Source organism: Canis lupus, chromosome 30 (assembly GCF_048164855.1).
Source record: "Canis lupus baileyi chromosome 30, mCanLup2.hap1, whole genome shotgun sequence".
Lineage (NCBI taxonomy): Eukaryota > Metazoa > Chordata > Mammalia > Carnivora > Canidae > Canis > Canis lupus.
The window spans coordinates 7665059-7688339 of NC_132867.1; positions in this window are offsets into that span (position 1 = coordinate 7665059).

Genomic DNA, 23281 nt, shown 5'->3' on the forward strand with positions numbered 1-23281 from the left:
TTACTTATATCTGTTTCACTTAAATCTCTGGCTGTGGCTTTATCTTACTCTTTCATACAGGATAAATTTCTCCATCTTCTCATTTTGCCTTAGTCTCTGCCTTCTCTGTGTTAGAAAAGTCAGAAAAATATATATCCTGCTCCTGAAAGTAATGGCCTTATGAAGACGAGGCCTTGTAGCACCCACAGCCTGGTATTCAGGGACTGCCATGTCCTCTACTCTTGTGTTCTGGCTATTTTATCCTTTGGGCAAGTTGTCTGCAAAGGCTCTCCTTGCCTGCTGTGGACAGTGTTTGGTCCCTGTCCTGAATGCAATGAGTTTTAAGTAGGTGTGCTTTGGTCTTCTTGTGAAATGAGACTTGTCACCACCTCCACAGGAACTGAGGCCCTGCAAAACTCTATTTAGTCAGGAAACATGGTTTCGGCAGGAGCTTATGCTGGTCTTCTGGGGGAAGTGCTTGCTGTGCAGAGATTGAGGCAAGTGTGACTCAGAAAGACAGTTCCACCAGAGTGCAGGGGAGTGGGAATTAGCATAAGGAAGTTAGGCAGCTGTGTCCAACCTGCCTGCCTCCCACAGGTAGCTCTATGTTTATGTTGAGGGATGGGGGAAGGAAATATCACCAGCCAACTCCTTTGTTCTCAGAGAGGTGTCTCCATGAATGTTGCTTCCCAGAAGAACTCTCCAAGAAAAGCACATAATCTGCCCCCTGTGTGCCTATACACTGTTCAGATTGCTATTTCCAATCTTTGTGTCCTCAGGGTTGTTTGCCTGACTTCTCTCCAGGAGCAGCCCGCTGCCTTCCATGTTCTATCCTAGCCAAGCTCTCTGATTTTTAAAACGCCAGACTTTAAGCCATGATGGTTACAAGAACTCAAGAAATTCAGCCCCTCTCCTTTACAAGACAATGGCTATGGAGAAACATTCTTGTACATTCCCCTGTATGCTCTATTCTCACTCTCTATCATACTTCTCCATGACCATAGATCCCTCCCTTCCATAGCAGCCAGGATCTGTTTCTCCCCTAAACCACCTCTCTCTACTTCCTACTTTCTTCTATGTGGCCTCTTCTCTCCCTTGACAGTTGTGGAGTTTGTTCTGTCACTGTTCAGGTAGATTTCTAAGGGTATTTAGTATGATTTGATAGTTATCTAGCTGTATTTGTGGGACAAAGAGAGCTCAGTGTCCTACTCTGCTGCCATTTTTCTATGTCTAATATTGGTAGTTTCTATCATAAACAGAAAAAAAAATTCAAGGAACAGAGAAGACTGCAGACTTAAAAATAAAGTATGTTTTTTTTTAATAATAGATGCTTCCTTCATGTGGTGTTATATATTTTGTTATTAAATATCTGTAATGGAGTTACTGATTTATTCTGTGTTAGCTGACTTAACAATGGAAATATGCCAGCAACAAATTATATAAGGAAGAGTAACCACTCTGATAGTTAAACATTTCCTTAAAATAACCTAGATTTGGAAGCAATTATCCAGTAGTAGTTTTACTTTCTTCTCCATCTCTAAAATATCCCCATTAAAGCATAATTCATTTAAAGCCATCTTCCAATAAAAGTGGAAGTACAGAAATAGTTATACCTTTCAGTGGAGAATTGAGCCAACCCAAGCAATTTTCTGCAGAGTTGCATTTGTGTTCAGTTTATTTCTTAACCTAACCTCTAGGGAATTGCTGTAGAAAAATTGACATAGAAATTATTCTCTAAGGGTAAATTTTCTTCTTGTCTTCTGCTTGCACTGAAATTCTGTCAGGTAAAAGGCCACCTCACCGTACTGCCTGCTTGTACTTACACCTTTAAATGGGGTGCTCTCTGGAATAACCACAAGAGAGATTTCCAGGAACCAAAGAATGATTTCCTTTTTATTTAATTTTGTATGTGACTAACCTAGTGATGAACTATTAAAAAGGAAAATGGAAAATTTAACAACCAAGAAAGTATTCAAATTGTAGCTATATTTCTGCAAAACTTTTCAATGTTTCATTATTACAGGGTTTAAAACCTTTCTGTTTAGTTTATCTAAAATTTAATAAGCCCTAAGAAATTTTACAAATAGTAGTTAACTAAGTATTACAACTAACAATTGGGACAGTGCTTAATCTGAGAGTCAATATGATGGCTTATAAAAAGGAATCCTTCTTTTCAATAGAAAAGAGAACCCATAACATTAAAATAATGGAGTCTATAGTCTGTATTCATAATCCAAATTAAAATTAAGAAATTCATAGTAGATTTCTTTCTTTTATCAGCTGATGATGTGATCTAGAGTCTCATTACAATTATCTGCAAATAGAACTAAAGATATTATGTCCCTTGCTCGTGATAAATGCAGTATGTTTTTCTGGTTTTACCAATCTCAGGTTTAAATTCCCTTAATGTCTAAAAGGAGTTATTTATCCAAAAATTGTTGTATTAAGCCCTGTAAGAAAAATAACGAGCCTTTCAATTTAGCTAAATAAATAAATAAATAAATATAAATATAAATAAAAATATTTTAGGCAAACCATGTGCAGGGCAATCTGTTATGTCCTGAGCAGATGAAGATGAATAGAGCTAAGCTCCAGTCTCCAAGAACTTTATAGTCAAACTAAAATACAAGATATACAACAGTATAAATCAAACATGCTGAATGTACCACCTGTGGCAAAGTTTAAATAGCCTTGATGAGTGTTGGCAGGAAAGGATATCTAAGGTGACATTTAATGGGGGAAAGGGCATTTGTGCTAAACTATTAAGAATGTGTGAGATCTCAGCAGGTCTTGATGTAGAGAACGAATATTCTATACAAAAACAACATGGTTATATTCATTCAGTAGGATAGTGCATACCTTATAGTATTCACTTAGGAAATATTTATTGAGTCCCTATTAGTTATTGGGGAATAAGCTAAATTCATGAATCATGAATTTAGAGTACCTTTCCTCAAAATTTCAAAGTCAATTGGAGGACTATAGACAACTATCAATGATAATCCAAGACAAGAGAGTTCAATAAGGGCCTAATACAGATGGGCCCATGAGAGTCTTAGAAAAGATATTTAACCGTGTCTGAGTTAGTAACATGCAGTTATATAAAAGAAAGGTCACCTTCAATGTATACAAAATGAATTTGAAATTAATCAAAGTATAGAAACATGCCGAAGATAAGCACTGCAATCCAAAAAAGTTTAAGAATGTAATTATGTGTGACAGCATAGCTCTGGGAAATTGAAATTAGTTGATTAACAATGTGGCAGTAAGAGAGAAATATCATAAGTTGCCCAGCTATTGGAGAAAATTCATTCATTATAAAAATATTTATTGATTGCGCTCTATGTGTCAGGTTTTACAGTCAATGCTTGGGATACAACGAACAATGTTTTCTCCTTTCTCAGTGCTGTTAATAACATATTGGGAAAACTGACAAGCATGCAGGAAAGTGTAATTTAAAGTGATAATTGGATTAATCTCTAAAGAGGAAAAAGCATGAGGAAAGCTTAGTGCAGAGGAAATGTTTTATTTAATCCTACAGAACAGATTAACAAGGAAAGTGTATGGGATGGGCTGAGGAAAAAGAGACATTCCAGAAGTCAGGACTGGTTTGTGTAAAGGAATAGAAGCAAAGAAAGTGTAAACTTTTCAAGAAAGTTTTGGCTGAAAAAAAAGTGTAAAAAGTGCAAGATGAAGCTGGAACATATGAAAATAGATCCTAAAAGGCCTTTTACATTCTGATAAGGAGTTTGGGCTTTATTCTGAGGGAAACCAGAAGTCATAAATTAGGATAAATGGTGTCTTCATATTTGGTTAAAAGCATTTTCCTGTAGTGTGAATAGATACTATTAATAAAGATAAGAAGCACAACTAGGGACTATTTTTTAAGTTTTTATTTAAATCCCAGTGGGTTAACATACAGCATATTTGTTTCGGGTGTAGATTGTAGTGACCCAACACTTACACACAGCACTAGGTGCTTAACACAAGTGCCTTCTTAATCCCCATCATCCATCTAAACCATCCCTTACAACCTTCATTCTGGCAAACATCAGTTTGTTCTCTACAGTTAAGAGTCTGTTTCTTGGTTTGCCTCTCTTTCTTTTTTTCCCTTTGCTCATTTGATTTGTTTCTTAAATTCCACATAATTGAAATTATATGGTATTTGTCTTTTTCTACTATTATAACCCAGAAAAGAGAAGATGGTGGTTTGGACCAAGGTAATGGGATTCAAAATATAGATTTACCAACAAATTTTAGATACTGTCATTTGCTTGGTTGTTTAAAGAGAAAGATAAGCCTAAACTGTAACCGGGTTTGGGGCAACCGTATGAAGCTGTGCCACTAATTGAATACATGACACTTGGCAAAGAACAAGGAGTAAAACATAGTAACTTTAATTTGAATGTGCTGTTTGAGAAGAATAAAACACAAAAAGGTGGTGATTGCCAGAGGTGAGGTGTGTGTGGGGGAATTGTTGAAACAGATAAAAGGGATTAAGAGGTACAAGTTGCCAGTTATAAAATAATAAGTTATGGGGATGAAAAGTACAGCATAAGGAGTATAGTCAATAATATTGTAATAACTTTGGTGACAGATGGTGATTACATTTACCATGGTAAGCATTGAGTAATGTATAGAATTGTTCTAATCATTAGGTTGTACGCCTGAAACTAATATAAAAATGTGTGCTAATTATATTTCAATAAAATATAGGTAAGAGTAAAAACAAAGAAATAAAGCATAAGAAGGAAATACAAGGAAATATAATTTATAGGATTGTAGCTATATGATAATAGAATTTTATGATATTCAGTGAAAAATAGAATGGAATGAAGGAGGACAGTGAAAGAAACGAGGTTTTTATGTTATGGATCAAGAAAACATAAGTAGTGATGGGATAGTAGGCTACAGATGTGAAGATTGTTAATGAGGTTCCAATGATACAATTTTGTGAGGGCTGAATAAGAGGAGCAGATAAGGTTCATTTTCAGGTTTTAACCTTGGGAGAATAAAAAGATGTTGGAGACTAAGGAAATGACTTGGATGAAGAGAAATCTTGGGGGTGAAGATGAGTCCTTTTGGCCCGCATCAGTTTTAGATAGCCATGAGGTAATAAGCAGTGTCCAACTGTAAATATCAAGGAGATCCCTGGGCTGGAGATTTATTGTGTTTAGTTACTAGATCTTGAGAAAGAATGAAGTTAGTCAAGGAGCATGCATAGGTCAGTGTCAGAAAACCACCTATTTCTGACAGGATCAATGTTTGAGTCATCAATCATCCTGCTAGTTACTGGTCAGGAAAAGGAGAGAACTAGTAGCACTGTGCCATAGAAACCAAAAGGGCAGAGATCATTTCTTGAAGTAAGCCAAGTAAGCCAAATGCAGATGAAATATCTAGAAATATAAAGACAAAAAAAATGATCATTGCATTAAACAAATTGAAGGCTATTGGTGACTGGCAAAGCAGTTGCATTGGAGTGATAAGAAAAGAGTTTATATTGAAGTTTAATAATATGACTGTGAAAAGAAAGAAGAAGAATGAAGAGAGCAGAAGCAGATGGGGGAGAAGGAAGGGGAGAGAGTTATAGTTAGATTCTAAATGATAGGAATGACTGAACAAATTTATATTACAAAACAAAACAAAAAATAGTATGTAAAAGGGGTTACCTCAGCATAATATTTGAGGTTCTATAGTGAAAAGATTTGATATTCTTTCTACACAAACTGTGTATTAGAATTTATTTCAACAAAGCAAATACTCAAATAGGAATTAAGCCACTTTAAGTTATATAGTTAATGCTCTTTAAATGATGCAATCATCTAATAAAACTATTCCTTATAAAGATGCTTACTGAATCTTTTATATCAAAATATTTTTTCTTCAAAGATCTCAGGATGAGATTTTACTTTGAGAAGCATATATCCCAAACTAAGAGTTGACATACTATATAGATTATAAAAATTTCATCATTATCTTTAAATAAGAAGTATATGAATGCTCAAAAATATAAATGATGATTTTTATTTAGTAGTAAATTGTACTTGAAAGTATTAATTAAATACTAATTAAATATTTCTTCTCTCAAGAAATGAATACATAATTTATATTTTAAATTTAATTTGTTATGACATTATTATTCATCCATGCATTTTTATTTTAAAGAACCATTAAAAACAGCTTTTTCAAATGCTATATTGCAGTACTGAAACAAATTATAAGATAAAATCTTTCTTTGAAATTGGAAAGTGAATGACTATAACTATATATTACTCTTGAAATTCAGAAAATCAAAATATGGCTTTAAAATTTTAAACTCTATATGTAAAGAAAGAAAATAAAATCAATAAGTTTGCATCTTCTAGGTACATAACCTTGGGAAATTCCTTACTATTTCTGTGTCTCAGTGTCCTTATCTGTAAAATAAAGATAAAAATACACAGAAGTCATGTAGTTATTTTGAGAAATAACCTTCACTCCCTCCCTCTACCTCTTATGTCTCTCTTCCTCAAAAATTCCCTGGACAATGGTAAATTGTATAGAAGTATCAACTATAATATATTGTAACTTAAATTGATATTAAGCACATTTCCATTATTTTATCTGTATTATATTCAGTTTTAGTCATTCAGTTTTAGTCATTTAAATTTGCCTTTCAGTTTAAATGTGCTTTCCCCCCATTTTATGCAATTATAATCCCTTCATATGACATTCAATATGAATTCAAGAGGAAAATAAAATCTATGTGGAGTCTATCTTAAATAAAATAGGCATTTGATTTTTCTCATGTATATTTTTTGTTATTAAATAATTTTGAATGCTTTTCATTGTGCTAACCAAGCAAGAATTAAAATTAAATGTGGAAGGGATGCCTGAGTGGCTCAGTGGTTGAGTGTCTGCCTTTGGCTTAGGATGTGATCCCAGGATCCGGGATTGAGTCCCACATCAGGCTCCCTGCAAGGAGTCTGCTTCCCCCTCTGCCTATGTCTCTGCCTCTCTCTCTCTGTGTGTCTCTCATGCATAAATAAATAAATCTTTAAGAAAATGTGGAAAAAATTGTGTGTTAAAAATTTGTTTTGGAGTAATTAATGTTATGAGGAAATTCTATAATTCGAGGCTGTTAAAGGGAAAAGAAACTTAAATGAGATTTAAATTTCAGTTTCAATTTTTAATTTGACTTAAATGGAATTTAAATTAGAATATCAGCTTATTGTATTTTAAAATTGACTCTAATCTTTGTGTAGTCAAAGTAGTAAAGTTACTGCTATATAAATTAATACTGTTTTAGGTTTTTATTAACTTTCTTATATTTAATAACTGGGAACTCAAAAAATTGCATGTATAGAAATTAAATTCTGAAATGTAAGTCTTGAAATACCAAGTAAGTGTACACATACACAACTTTGTCTGTCAAAGGTAGGTACTATCATCATTTCCATTGCATAGATTAAAAAATTGAAACTTCAAATGGATAATGATTCTTCCATGGTCAAATTAAAAAATTGAAACTTCAAATGGATAGATTCTTCCATGGTCATGTCACTGATATGTGGCAGGATTATACCAAGCACAAACTAAGGATAATAACTCTGCTTATTTTAATACCATGATCATGACATACTTCTGAAATGGATCTGTCTTCTCTACTTCTCAGTCACTATGTATTTTTTATATGACAAGCTCCACACCTAAAATGTGTTCTCATTTTAATTCCTAACTGAAACTCTTGTAAGATCAGATACTAAATATGAAAACCTGTGATGTGGCAGGAATTTATAAAGTATATGACTAAGTGAGAAGAAACATGACACCTGTTTCCACTTCTTAAGAAAGGTAAGTGCTGACATTTGGGACCAAGTGAGAATCGCTTAGTAAATGTGAAAATTGTTCAATGTTGCTAGGAGAAGCTGTAAAAGGCAGACATCAGTGCTGACTTTTGGTAAGATTTAAGCTATGGACTTCTGGCAATTGATGTTTTCAAAGCTGTTTATATTTTCCATTGTTCATTTCAGTGGCTTGGAAAAATATGAAAAGTATTTTGTTTCTTCAAAGAAAGTACCTAAATCATAAACAAACACATATACATACATATATGAAAGAAAGGTAAAAATAAAGAGATGTAAAGAATATGAAAAACAAATAGCAAATGATATTATTATTATTATTAATATTCTGTCTGTAATATTAATACCAGACAGAAAAAAACACAGTTTTGTACATAATTATAAAAGGAACAATTTAACAAGGAAATTTAATAAACTGTCAAATGAGACTTTGATGAAACATGAAGTAAAAAATCAGTACCTTTATGTGTACTCATTGAATTACATAATTTCACTTACATAAATACAAACTAAAAGTGCAACTGACACAAAGAGGTTTAGAAAGAAACTCACCTGGCATATATTACCCATTCAGTTCAGCTAACAGAGGTAGTCGTGAGCAGATTTGAAGAAAATAGCCTATCTGCACTCAGGATGGTTTTAGATGTTTTATAAGTTTAATGGAAAACACTATTAATCAAGAAAACCAATTTTGCATGTTGATTAACACAGATTTTGCTTTTTGTAAATATAAATATCAAATATATATATTTATATATTGCTGAATTAAATATGTGGGGCAGAATAGCATTGTGTTCATATAACCTGTTTTTCATTCTTCCTAAATGCATAGTTACAGTACATTTCCCAGTATTTATTTCACTTTGGTTTAGCTACATATCCAGATATATGTGGTTAGAAGTGATGTATACCACTTTAGTTCAGCCTATAAAAACCAGTCTGCTGTCTACACATTAGGATGTAGGGAACTCTCAAAAATAGTCACACATTTACTGTAGTACCATAAATGGATGGATAGATAGATTATAGATGATACAGAGAGAGAGAGTGCCTGGTGTGTGTGTGTGTGTGTGTGTGTGTGTGTGTGCGCGTGTGGTGTGTGTGCATATCACAGGAGGGTTACAGATGTGAAGCTGCATTTATTTAAGTCCAGGTGCCTTCCTTATGAATATTCACTAATCTTTCTTTATTCATGACTGGATATAACCCAGTGTTCTTGAATTCTAAGGTTCTGCCAAGATATTGGAAGAGAAACACTGATCTTTGTGGAGTTGGATAAGAATAGGACATTAGCAGAAGAAAGATCAGAAACAGGAACAAAATTAGGAACTCCCCACCTTCTAGAATTTAAACCTATGAGATTCCTAGGCCTCATCACAGGTTACATCATAACGTGTGGGTTTGCTTTGACAGAAAGAATTCTAAAGATATAACCTGGTCACTGGAATAAATAGAGCTTTGCACAGACAAATGAAAAGGGGCAGGGGGGAGGGGTAGTCAGCAATGATACTAAGACATGCCAGGCAGAACACTTAGAATGGTTAATTCTTGGTGAGATATAAAAAACAAAAACAAAAAACTTGTAAAAAGAAGATCAGAGTTTAATGTGTAAAGACATTTTAAAACTTAATTACAAGGAGGATTCCTGGCTGTGTGAGTCAATAGAGTATATGACTCTTGATCTCAGAGTTATGAGTTCAAGCCCCACTTGGGTAAGGGGGTTACTTTAACAAATAAACAAACAAACTTAATTACAAGAAAATATTTCCTAGAAAATGAATTTCAATTTACTAATTCAAACTAATGAGCTATGAAATGATAATTATTGTTTAGTATTAAATTATCAGCCTGAACTAAGGAAAAAAAAAAAGTCATGCACAAATAAGTAAAGCAGAATCTAAAAAAAGACACAATCAATATGAATGGAGAGGAAAGATAATGAAAAAAATAAAAATGAAAGGAAAACAGAACTTGGAGAACTTACTTGATGATAACACAAGTTTCAAAAAGAAAACAAATAGGCGATAGAGAATATACAATAAAAACATAAATAACTAGCCAATAGGATCAGGTCATTATCCTGGGGTCCTGGGATCAAAACATAATAACAGCATCTATAGCCATCAATAGATCAGGAAAAATGACAAGAATGTCCACTCTCACCGCTTTTACTTAACATAGTACTGGAAGTCCTAGCCATACCAATCAGACAAGAAAAATAATTAAAAGGCTTCCAAATTGACAAGGAAGAAGTAAAGCTTTTGCTATTTGCAAGTGACATAATACTCTATATAGAAAGTCCTAAGCACCACCAAAATCTAAGAGAACTGATAAATGAATTCAATAAGATTGTAGGATACAAAATCAAATATATGGAAAACACTGCCTTTCTATACATTAATAATTGAGTAGCAAAAAGAGAAATTAGGAAAACAATTCTATGTACAATTGCAGCAAAAATAATGAAATCCCTAGGAATAATCTTAACCAAGAAGGTGAAAGATCTGTACTCTGAAAACTATAAAACATTGATGAAAGGAATTGAAGATGATGCAAAGAAATGGAAAGATATTCCATGTTCATAAGTTGAAAAAACAAATTTTATTAAAGTGTACATACTACTCACAGCAACCTACAGATTTAATGCAATCCCTATCAAAACACCAACAGCATTTTTTTGGAGAACTAGAAAAATTTTAACATAACTGCAAAAGACCCCAAGTAGCCAAAGCAATCTTTAAAATGAAGGAAAAAAAAAAAAAACTAGAAATATCACAATACCAGATTTAAAGATATACAAAGCTGTAGTATTCAAAGCATTATGATACTGGCACAGAAATGGGCACATAGATGATCGATGCAACAGGACAGAGGGCTCAGAAATAAACCCACAGTTACATGGTCAATTAGTTTTTGACAAAGAAAGCAAGAGTATACAATGGGAAGAAGACAATCTCTTCAACAAATGGTGCTGGGTAAACCGGACAGCCACATGCAGAAAAATGACACTCGACCATTTTATTACACTATACACAAAAGTATATTCAAAATACATTAAACACCTAAATGTTTAGGTGTTTAACACATAAAGACCATGAGACCATAAAAATTTTGGAAAAATCACAGGCAGAAATTTTTCTGACATCAGCCATAGTAACATTTTTCTAGATAGGACTTCTGAGGCAAGGGAACAAAAGCAAAAATAAACAGTTGGGAATACATCAAAATTAAAAGCTTCTGCACAGCAAAGGAAATAATCAACACAAGTATAATACAACCTACTGAATGGGAGAAGTAATTTGCAAATGACATATCCAACGAAGGTTTAGTATCCAAAATATATAAAGAACTTATACATCTGAACACTAAAAAAACCCCAAATAATCCAAATAAGAAATGAGGCAGAAGACATGAACAGACATTTCTCCAAAGAAATGATGGGCAGATGGGCAACGGACACATGAAAAGATACTCAACATCACACATCAGGGAAATACAAATCAAAACTACAATGCAATATCACCTCACACCTGTCTGAACGGCTAAAATTAACAACACAAGAAATAACAAGCATTGGTGAGAATGTGGAGAATGGAGAACCCTCTTGCACTGTTGATGGGAATGCAAACTAGTGCAGCAACTCTGGAAAACAGTATGGAAGCCCCTCAAAAAATGAAAAACAGAACTACCATATGATCTATAATCATATAACTTGAAATTTACCCCAAAGATACAAACACACTAATTCAAAGGGACATATAAATTATTTTTGTGTATTTAAGCATTATTTACAATAGCCAAACTATGGAAGCAACCCAAGTGTCCATCAACTGATGAGTGGATAAAGAAGAGATAGATTAGATTTGATAGATTGATAGATTGATAGGTGATAGATAACCATGATAGATGATGATACATGTTAGATAGCTAGATGATAGCTAGATGATAGATGATAGATAGATAGATGATAGATAGATAATAGAATATTATTCAGACATAAAAAAGAATGAAGTCTTGCCACTTGCAACAGGGATGGATCTAAGGAGTTCACTCATATGTGGAATTTAGGAAAAGAAAGAAACGAACAATAATAACAAAAAGAACAAAGCAGAAAGCAGAATAAACTCATGAGAAAAAACTCTAGAGAACAAACTCATGGTTACCAGAAGGGAGTTTGGTCAGAAAATGGGTGAAACAGGTAGAGAGGATTAAAAGTAAACTTATCTTGATAAGCACTGAGTAATGTATAAAATTGTTGAATCACTATATTTTACATCTGAAAATAATATAACACTTTATATAAACTACGAGCAAAAAGATACCACCAAATATTAATAACAACATAATAATATCAAAGTATAATTGCCATGTTCATAGCAAATAATGTGATATTTAATGTTAAAGGCATTAAATGGATTGATGAGGAAAAATATATTCTGGCCAAATTTGCAAAACATACAATATGCTAAACCATGCTTAACCGACGGAAAAAATTCCAATTAAAATGACAAAGTGATACTATTTTCATTTATCAGGCCGACTCATATTTAGTTTTTAAAGATTGATAATAGTGCCCTTATGTTATATGGGGAAATACATATTCTCTTATAGCTTGAAGGACTGAACTGATGGCAAATTTGTTGGAACAGAATTGCATAGTGTACAAAGTTTTGACTCAGAAATTTTACTCTTATATTCGTTCTATTGAATATTTTCTACTATTAATACCATTCTCGTGCTTGGACACAGGCTTGGATACATCTACACAGACTAGTGTTTTAGTAATTCTAATCTATCTGTAAGATAATCTTCTAAAGATGGATAATATACAGACAGCTTATATAATTAGATATAGTAGGAAGAGAGTAATAAAGAATCTGGTAAGCTCAATATGAAGATACAATATTTTTTCCCTGAGAATCTGTATGGCATTGTCAATATGATTTTTTGAAAAAAAAAATCTGATATTTAGTAATTTTAGGGGCAAAAACGGTTAATAGAATGTGAAGCAACAAATAAGCATTCCAATATATTTAAGTGTATTAATAAGATCCATATTCACAAAGGAATGTATAGCATATGGAAAGTATTTTTATCCTCAATTAGCCTGATAACAGAAACAGTATATTTTAAAGTTCAATTTAAAGTGTATGTGTAGGGATCCCTGGGTGGAGCAGTGGTTTAGCGCCTGCCTTTGGACCGGGGCGCGATCCCGGAGATCCGGGATGGAATTCCACGTCGGGCTCCCTGCATGGAGCCTGCTTCTCCCTCTGCCTGTGTCTCTGCCCCTCCCTCTCTCTCTCTCTCTCTCTCTCTCTCTCTCTCGGTGACTATCATGAATAAATAAATAAAATCCTTAAAAAAAAAATAAAGTGTATGTATATCCAGGAAGCCTGGATGACTCAGTGGTTGAGCGTCTGCTTCTGGCTTAGGGCATGGCCCCAGTCCCGGGATCAGTCCCATGCCTCTCCCTTGGCCTGTGTCTCTGCCTCTCTCTCTGTGTCTCATAAGTAAATAAATAAATTTATTTATTTATTTATTAAATCTTTTTTTTTTTTTTTTTAAAGTGTATGTGTATCCTATTTCACTTGTGCTGGCTTTGACCAAAACGCCTTATATTTTCTATGCCTTATAAAACGGTCCTCAGTCAAGAAATTCTGAATGAAGCATCAATAACATCTGCTACAAGTTCTATTAAAATTAGGGTTATAGAGAGGGGGGAGGGCAAGACGGCCGAGGAGTAGGGTCCCCAACTCACCTGGCCCCACCAACTTACCTAGATTACTTTTAAATCACCCTGAAAACCTACGAATTCAACCTGTGATTTAAAGAGAGAACAGCTGGAATGCCACAGAGACAAGGGTTTTCGCTTCTAATAAGGTAGGAGGGCAGAAAAAATAAAAAAAGAATCCAGTGGGGGAGGGGCCCCGCGAGAGCCCCCAGGACAGGGAAGCCCAGCCCTGGAGAAGGAGGAACTGTAAAATCCGCACCGGATTCTTCCCGGATGGAAAGGTGCTTAGCAGGGAACTCTAGAGGAACCGGAGGGGCAGTGGAGCCTCCAGTTTCGCAGAGTCACTAATAGAGGAGATGCGCCCAGGGAAGAGTCCACCACAGACTGCACGGATCTCCGTAAAGGGCTGGAGCGTGCCCGGGGGAGAAGCGGGAGGGTCAGGCAGCAGCTCCGGGCGGAGGGGGCTGCGCCTGCTGCCTTCGGGAGCCCTGGCCCTGGGAGAACGACTCCAGCAGCACAGACTCCGGATCCACGGCGCTGGGCCGACACAGCCCACCACCCTCTGCTACCCCCACCCCCCAGATAGGCGGAGGTGGGGAGAGCCCAGGACAGTGAGGACACTTCTGCTACTGGGCACCCCCAAGCTGTGCAGATCAGCGTCCCCTGCTGCCCCGGGAGCACCTAGGCCAGTACGGACTGGGAGACTGTGGTAGTTACTGCAGGAGCGGACTCCAGGGCTGGAAAGCTGGCCTGCGACAGTGTTGTTCCTCCTTCTTGTTTCACTTTGCTCCTGGGAGAGGCAGGACCACTGGGGGACGGAGGCTTCATGGGGGTAAAGAGCTCCCACTGAGCCCGGCATCTGGCAGGGGGCAGGGCATCTCCCCCAGGTGCACACACCTGAGAATCAGCGCAGCAGGCCCTTCCCCAGAAGACCAGCTGGAAGGACAGGGGTAGAGCAAGTTCTCCACCAAGCAGCGCTGGAAAGCTCCAGAGAAGTCGTCGGATTTACAGTATATAGAACCAGAGGGTATGCCTCCTTTTTTTTTTTTTTTTCTTTTTCCAGTACAACTCGTTTTTAAATCAGACTGTAAATTTACAATTTTTTCTCTTTTCCCACCTTAACTACAATATTTTACCACCTCTTCATTTTTAAAATTCTTCCTTTTTGACTTTAATATTTCTAAAATTACAGGTCTTAGATATATTTTTCACTTTTAGATTCCCTTAAACATACTCAACTTGATTTGGGGAGATATACAAGATATGTTTTATTTATTTTGTGTTTTTTGTTTTCTCTGCCTCCTTTGGTTCTACAAACGCGAAAATTAAAAGCCTCTAAAACATGAACATCATGCACCCAGAACTACGTGATATACCGTTTTGGTTCATTCTGTGAGATTCCTTATTCCCATTCTACCCCTCTCTTTTATCCCATTTATGTTTTGGTGGTCAATATTGGGGGCCTCTATAAGTATTTCTGGTTTGTATAAATTTGGGACTGAGCATCTTCTAACATACAGAACTTAATATACTCAGAAACAAGAGCATCACCCTCTAGGAACCCTCAGGTAGACTACATTCTCCCTCCACTACAACTTCCTCAACACCAGCATCCCCCAGTCATCTCCCTTTATTTTCCTCTCCTTTTTTCCCCTCTATTTTCTTTTTCTTTTTCTTTTCTTTTTCTCTTTTCTTTTTTTTTCTTCTTCTTTGGGATTCATGGCCTTTTATTTTTTACTACTTTGTTTTAATTTTTTTTCCACTTTAATGATCCTTTTGTTTTATTTCCTTCTGATATTTGTTTTCAATTTCTGGTCTCTGACCTCAGCAGAATCATCTAGGGTGAAATTTACTTATGTCATGGTTCATATTCTTGACGCATCCCATTCATACAGGCACTCTAGAGTGAGCAAAATGACTAGAAAGAAAAACTCACCACAAAAAAAGAATCAGAAGCAGTACTCTCTGCCACAGAGTTACAGAATTTGGATTACAATTTGATGTCAAAAAGCCAATTCAAAAGCACAATTATAAAGCTACTGGTGGCTCTGGAAAAAAGCATAAAGGAATCAAGAGACTTCATGACTGCACAACTGAGATCTAATCAAGCCAAAATTAAAAATCAGTTAAAAGAGATGCAATCAAAACTGGAGGCCGTAACAACAAGAGTTAATGAGGTAGAAGAAACAGTGAGTGACATAGAAGACAAGTTGATGGCAAGGAAGGAAGCTAGGAAAAAAGAGAAAAACAATTAAAAGACTATGAGGAAAGGTAAAGGGAACTAAGGACAGGGGAAGAGCAAGTTCTTGAACGAGCAGTGCTGGAAAGCTTCAGGGGAAGTTGAGGGATTTACAGTACACAGAAATAGAGGATACCTCTACTTGTTTTCTGTTTGTTTGTTTCTTTTTTCTTTTTATTTCTTCCTTTTTCCAGTACAACTCGTTTTTAGCCACTCTGGACTAAGCAAAATGACTAGAGAGAAGAACTCACCACAAAGAAAGAATCAGAAACAGTACTCTCTGCCACAGAGTTACAGAATTTGGATTATAATTCGATATCAGAAAACCAATTCAGAAGCACAATTATAAAGCTTCTGATGTCTCTGGACAAAAATATAAAGGATTCTAGAGACTTCATGACTGCACGATTGAGATCTAATCAGGCTAAAATTAAAAATCAATTGAATAACATGCAATCCAAACTGGAGGTCCTAACGATGACGGTTAATGGTGGAAGAAAGAGTGAGTGACGTAGAAGACAAGTTGATGGCAAGGAAGGAAGCTGAGGAAAAAAGAGAAAAACAATTAAAAGACTATGAGGAAAGGTAAAGGGAACTAAGGACAGGGGAAGAGCAAGTTCTTGAACGAGCAGTGCTGGAAAGCTTCAGGGGAAGTTGAGGGATTTACAGTACACAGAAATAGAGGATACCTCTACTTGTTTTCTGTTTGTTTGTTTCTTTTTTCTTTTTATTTCTTCCTTTTTCCAGTACAACTCGTTTTTAGCCACTCTGGACTAAGCAAAATGACTAGAGAGAAGAACTCACCACAAAGAAAGAATCAGAAACAGTACTCTCTGCCACAGAGTTACAGAATTTGGATTATAATTCGATATCAGAAAACCAATTCAGAAGCACAATTATAAAGCTTCTGATGTCTCTGGACAAAAATATAAAGGATTCTAGAGACTTCATGACTGCACGATTGAGATCTAATCAGGCTAAAATTAAAAATCAATTGAATAACATGCAATCCAAACTGGAGGTCCTAACGATGAGGGTTAATGGTGGAAGAAAGAGTGAGTGACGTAGAAGACAAGTTGATGGCAAGGAAGGAAGCTGAGGAAAAAAGAGAAAAACAATTAAAAGATCATGAGGATAGGTAAAAGGAAATAAATGACAGTCTCAGAAGGAAAAATCTACATTTAATTGAGGTTGCAGAGGCTGCCAAAAGGGAGAGAGGACCAGAAGGCATATCTGAAAAAATCATAGCTGAGAACTTCCCTAACATGGGGAGGGAAACAGGCATTCAGATCCAGGAGATAGAGAGATTCCCCCCTAAAATCAATAAAAAAACAGTCAACACCTTGGCATTTAATAGTGAAACTTGCAAATTCCAAAAATAAAGAGAAGATCCTTAAAGCAGCAAGAGACAAGAGATCCCTAACTTATATGAGGAGAAATATTAGATTAACAGCAGACCTCTCCACAGGGACCTGGCAGGCCAGAAAGGGCTGGCAGGATATATTCAGGGTCCTAAATGAGAAGAACATGCAGCCAAGAATACTCTATCCAGCAAGGCTCTCATTCAGAATAGAAGGAGAGATAAAGAGCTTCTAAGATAGGCAAAAACTGAAAGAATATGTGACCACCAAACGAGCTCTGAAAGAAATATTAAGGGGGACTCTGTAAAAGAAAGAGGGAGCCCAAAGAAATAATCCACAAAAACAGGGACTGAGCAGGTATTACAATGACACTAGATTCATATCTTTCAATAGTGACTCTGAATGTGAATGGGCTTAATGATCCCATCAACAGACACAGGGTTTCAGACTGGATAGAAAAGCAGGACCCATCTATTTGCTGTCTGCAAGAGATTCATTTTAGTCTTAAGGACACCTACAGTCTGAAAATGAAAGGTTGGAGAACCACGTACCATCGAATGGTCCTCAAAAGAAAGAAGGGGTAGCAAACCTCATATCAGATAAATTAGAGTTTATCCCAAAGACTGTAGTAAGAGATGAAGAGGGACAATATATCATACTTAAAGGATCTATCCAACAAGAAGACCTAACAATCATGAATATTTATGCCCCTGATGTGAATTGCCAAGTATATCAATCAATTGATAACCAAAGTAAAGACATACTTAGATAATAATACACTAATACTGAGAGACTTCAATACAACCCTTTCTTCAAAAGACAGATCTTCTAAGCACAACATCTCCAAAGAAACAAGCACTTTAAATGATACACTGGACCAGATGGATTTCACAGATATTTACAGAAATTTACATCCAAATGCAACTGAATACACATTCTTCTCAAGTGCACATGGAACTTTCAGCTGTCGCTGAAGTGTAGAGCTCCTGAAGTCTCTCAGTATATCTATCAGGTCTACGACAGCATTTTGAAAAACTAGCAGACGGATCTGGTTCCCTCCAGCCACCCCGTGATCGGTGCAAGCCAAGAATTCTTAACTGGAAGTAATCGTCTTGCCTCCTAGAATCTGAACTCAAACACACTGAGGCCACCCACCAAGGTAGTGACTAGTCTAACTTGTGCTAACATTAGGGCACAAGCTGTGGATAGTTTTAGCTTCCTGTGAACATTTGTAACCACTGCTTCTGTCACTTCCCACCTCCTGCCCCCTGCCACTGCTCTGTCCTTATCTGTGAGCTTCTTCATAACCTGCCAGTGCCTGGCATTTCTGAGAGCAGTTTCAGATTTTGTCATTGAGAGCTCATTTCAAAAGCAGAAAAAGACAAAAATATTAAAGCAAGGAAAAGTGTCACTGAAAAAAAAAAAATAGACCACATAGTGGATCACTAATCAGGTCTTATCTGATACCAAAAGATTGGGATTGTCCCGTGCATACTTTCAGACCATAATGCTTTGAAACTTGAAATCAATCACAAGAAGAAATTTGGAAGAAATTCAAACATGTGGGGTTAAAGACCATCTTGCTAAAAGATGAAAGGGTCAACCAGGAAATCAGAGAAGAATTAAAAAGATTCATGGAAACTAATGAGAATGGAGATACAACCATTCAAAATCTTTGGGATACAGCAAAAGCAGTCCTGGGAGGAAAATACAAGCATTCTTCAAAAAAAATTAGAAAAAAAAACTCATATACACAAGCTAACCTTGCACCTAAGGAACTGGAGAAAGAATAGCAAATAAAACCTACACCAAGGAGAAGAGAGTTAATAAAGATTTGAGCAGAACTCAATGAAATAGACCCAGAAGAACTGTAGAACAGATCAACAAAACCAGGAGTTGGTTCTTTGAAAGAATTGGCAAAGAAGAAGTCAATTCTCCCTCTTTGCAGATGACACGATTCTGTACATAGAAAACCCAAAAGACTCCACCCCAAAATGGCTAGAACTCATACAGCAATTCAGCAGTGTGGCAGGTTACAAAATCAATGCCCAGAAATCAGTGCCATTTCTCTACACTAACAATGAAACTGAAGAAAGATATTAAGGAGTAAATCCCATTTACAATTGCACCCAAAAGCATAAGATACCTAGGAATAAACCTAACCAAAGAGGTAAAGGATCTCTACCCTAAAAACTACAGAACACTTCTGAAAGATATTAAGGAAGACATAAGTAGATGGAAAAATATTCCAATCTCATGGATTGGAAGAATTAATATTTTGAAAATGTCCATGCTTCCCAGGGCAATTTACACATTTGATGCAATCCCAATCAAAATACCATGGACTCTCTTCAGAGAGTTGGAACAAATCATCTTAAGATTTGTGTGGAATCAGAAAAGACCCCAAATAGACAAGGAAATATTGAAAAAGAAAACTAGAGCTGGGGGCATCACAATGCCAGATTTCAGGTTGTCCTACAATGCTGTGATCATCAAGACAGTGTGGTGCTGGCACAAAAACAGACACATAGATCAATGGAACAGAATAGAGAGCCCAGAAGAGGTCCCTCAACTCTATGGTCAACTAGTATTCGACAAAGCAGGAAAGACTATCCACTGGAAAAAGGGCAGTCTCGTCAATAAATGGTGCTGGGAAAATTGGACAGCCATGTGCAGAAGAATGAAACTAGAGCATTCTCTTATACCATATAGAAAGATAAACTCAAAATGGATGAAAGATCTAAATGTGAAACAAGAATCCATCAGAATCCTAGAGGAGAACACAGGCAACACCCTTTTTGAACTTGGACACAGTAACTTCTTGCAAGATACATATATGAAGGCAATATTTACAGCAATATATATGTTTTACATAAATAATATGTTAAAGTCTAGTGGCCATAGAAAAATGACAGTTTTATATATAATAGATTAGGTTCCTTTTCCATTAGAATGAGTTTTTTTTAATATTTTGTTTATTTATTCATGAGAGACAACAGAGAGAGGCAGAGACATATGCAGAGGGAGAGGGAGAAGCAGGCTCCCCACTCAGGAACCTGATGTGGAACTCAATCCCAGGACCCCAGGGTCACGACCTGAGCCAAAGGCAGGTGCTCAACCACTGAGCCATTCAGGCATCCCCAATTAGGATGAGTTTTACACAAAGCTAATACTTTACTTCTATGAAAAAGGAAACTGATAAAGATGATCATGCAGATTTCTCTACCTCAAAATATGCTTTATGAAAACTATTGTTGGAAAAAGAGTATGCGTCCATGGTAATAGGAGAAGGAATGATATTTGGTGTTTTTGACTTATTTTCTATTCATGTTAAACTAATCTCTTAAATTGTTAAGATGTTTTTCAAAAAATTTAACCTCATTCAAGCCACCATGATATCATCCATTATATAATAAAACATTCCATATGAAAAGTAATCCAAATTTTTAGTTTAGAATTTATGTGGAGGAAAAAGATGCAATACCTAGAATGCTGTAAATTTTAATAGGTAAAACAACACTGCAGATTTGATTAGTCATGGTCTAAATGCCTCCTCAAAGAGTTACCTAATAAGCCTTTTATTCCTCATGTTTGAATCATAAATTTTCTATTGAATACCTTCATTGTATGAGGAAATTTAGAAAGTAATGGATAAATTCCGTCATTCTGTATCAACATTTCTAGCATGATACATACTAAGAACTGCATCCTCAGAGTTTTAACAACTCACAGAAAAGTGAACTGAAATTTCCAAAGTCTAGGAAATGATAAGAGAGAGGTGAGAGAGAGACAGTGTGCTAATGACCCTAGAGAGTTTGAAAACATGGTCAGTGCATTTTGAGAGAATCTCCTAAAAGGAGATACTGGGCATGACTGAATCTGTAAAGAAAATATCTCGCTGTCTAGTGCTTGGGAGCATGGTAACCAAGAGCCAGGGGCAGTCAGCCAGAACTTGCCCCTGAGTAAGTCACTGAAATCCTTCAGAGTGAGGCTGAGGCTGTACCTCTACTACCGGAATTGAATTAACAAGTGCCACTTTTTGCCCCCTCCACAATGAATTAACAGTTATATTTTTCTTCTTCTTCCTCTTTTTTTTTTCTTTTTTAGATAATGTGTAAATGTTAAACATGCATAGCGAAAGATATATAAAAGGTATTCCATGAAATCTGGCATGATATTTGGGAAATGAAACATCAGATTTGATAATTCTTTGTCATTCCAAATTCATAATTTTTTGATGTGTCCGACAATGGCCCTAAAGCAATTTATTTTATTTCTTTATTTCGGTCATGCATCAAAATAGGTATCCTATAGGCATTTCTATCACCCAGAATTGTGTTCCAAACTCTTGAATTAATGAGTTCCAAAATTCCTATCATTCCTGCTTCTTTATGCCAATTACACTTGTATTTGCCCATATCTTCCTCTCAATATTTTTTCTTCTTGTAATTATATCCACACTATAGAGACCAAATCATATAAGTAAACAGCTATACTCTTGGAAGTGCTGAATGTAATTATCCATTTCTTAATAGATGGCTTTAGCTTCCATTACAGTATTAAAACTGAGGCAATGAAATGTGGAAGTTCTTGAATGTTATTCTTCTCACCTAATTGACTTACAAGAATTCCTTCTTGGGATCCCTGGGTGGCTCAGTGGTTTAGCACCTGCCTTCAGCACAGGGTGTGATTCTGAGTCCTGATATCTAGTCCCACATTGGGCTCCCTGCATGGAGCCTGCTTCTCCTCTGCCTGGGTCTCTGTCTCTCTCTGTCTCTCTCTCTCTGTCATGAATAAATAAATAAATAAATAATCTCTAAAAAAATTCCTTCTTTACTCTTAATTTTCTTTTTGTCTGTACCTCAAAAAGAAAAGTCCTTCATTTATGAGTATAAGAGTGCCAACATTAAGGAGTGGGAGTGTGAAGGAGTTATAGTTTAAATAACCAACTTCTAGGGATCCCTGGGTGGCGCAGCGGTTTGGCGCCTGCCTTTGGCCCAGGGCGCGATCCTGGAGACCCGGGATCGAATCCCACGTCGGGCTGCCGGTGCATGGAGCCTGCTTCTCCCTCTGCCTGTGTCTCTGCCTCTCTCTCTCTCTCTCTCTCTCTCTCTGTGACTATCATAAATAAATAAAAATTAAAAAAAAAATAACCAACTTCTATTCCTTCAGTCTTTCATAAGCTACAATTCAAAGCCAGTTACAAGCATTCTCCTCAGATTATATTGCTGATTCTTTTTCTTTTTTTTTTAAAAGATTTTATTTATTTATTCATGACAGACACAGAGAAAGAGAGAGAGAGGCAGAGACACAGGCAGAGGGAGAAGCAGGCTCCATGCAGGGAGGCTGACGTGGGACTTGATTCCGGGTCTCTAGGATCACACCCTGGGCTGAAGGCGGCGCTAAACCACTAGGCCACCGGGGCTGCCCTATATTGCTGATTCTTATAAAAATTCTGTTTTATTGTCTTCCTAGACGATAACCTCTAGTTGGAGCCATTTTTCATCTGTGTTTGCTTTTTCTTTCTTCTCTCTCTTCATTGACTTCTTCTCCATGACTATATACACATATTCAAATATCATGTTTAAGAAAAGTTGAGCTGAGTCTTGCTTCAAACTGCCAATAACTTAATGACCATAATAATGAGAAAGCTCTAATCCACAACTCCTCTACCTCTATTCATAATTTCTCTTAAACTCTGAACACATTAAATACCATAATAATCGTTCTTATAATATTGGCTCCTTAGAACTCACCGTTGTTTTTCTTTTTTCATGAATGGAGAATGTTACTTAAAAAATTGTAGATTGGCATGCAACTATTAATACAAGAAGATCCCTTGTGTATTTTCTAGTTTCTCTGAATGGTAACATTTGCACATTGGTAGTGTAATATCACAACTGGTCTATTGAAATGGATACAATCCATGAGTCTTATTCAGATTTCCCCAGTTTTATTTGTGCTTGTTCATGTGTACTAAATTTTATACAATTTAATCCTCCATGTAGGTTCCGTATCCATCCCCACAATCAAGATACTGAACGTTTCCAGCACCCTCAAACATCCTTCCTTTTATCATCTTACCTATTTCCTTCCTGCACTCTGCCTCTGTCCATAATACCTAACA